We start from the raw sequence: 590 nt of genomic DNA on the forward strand, positions 1-590 counted from the left end.
CCCCGCCCCGCCCCTCCTCGCTCTGCCCCCGTCACAACATACAGGCCACGCCATCAGCTTCTCCCGGCGACTCGGAAACGCGACAAATGTGAGTGAGTGCGGTATTTTAGGCCTTTGAGGGTGGGACACTGTTGGAAATAATTGGGGGAAAGCGGAAAAACGCTGAAAATGGTCTGAAAATAACTGCTAGCCATTAGTCTGTTCGCCTGTATTTATTGCTATAGTTTTCTAAAAAGCTGGCGTCACTTTTACAGAGCAAAATTTTAACCGTCCATCTGATCTGTTCCTTTTTGTTGTCATATTTCTAATCAGCGTTTCCTCCGTATCGACGCCACGCCCCCCGCCATGGCCCCTCTCCTTTACCAGCGGCTCTCCTTTTTTACTCCCGCCCCAGTCGATAAAAAAATGAAAAGCCCGGCCGCGGTTGGCTGCGGGCGCTCCCCGCCGCGCGCTCCCATTGGCCGCCCGACGAAACGAAAAAAATAATAAAATAAAAGAGAGGGAAAGAAGCGGAGGAAGTGCTCCGGCCGGGAGGGAGGGGAGCGAAGCGGAGCGCAGAGAGCCCCGCGTCTTTATTTTTTTCCCTCTCC

Source organism: Frankliniella occidentalis, unplaced genomic scaffold, assembly GCF_000697945.3.
Source record: "Frankliniella occidentalis isolate FOCC.00 unplaced genomic scaffold, Focc_3.1 Scaffold50, whole genome shotgun sequence".
NCBI classification, from domain to species: domain Eukaryota; kingdom Metazoa; phylum Arthropoda; class Insecta; order Thysanoptera; family Thripidae; genus Frankliniella; species Frankliniella occidentalis.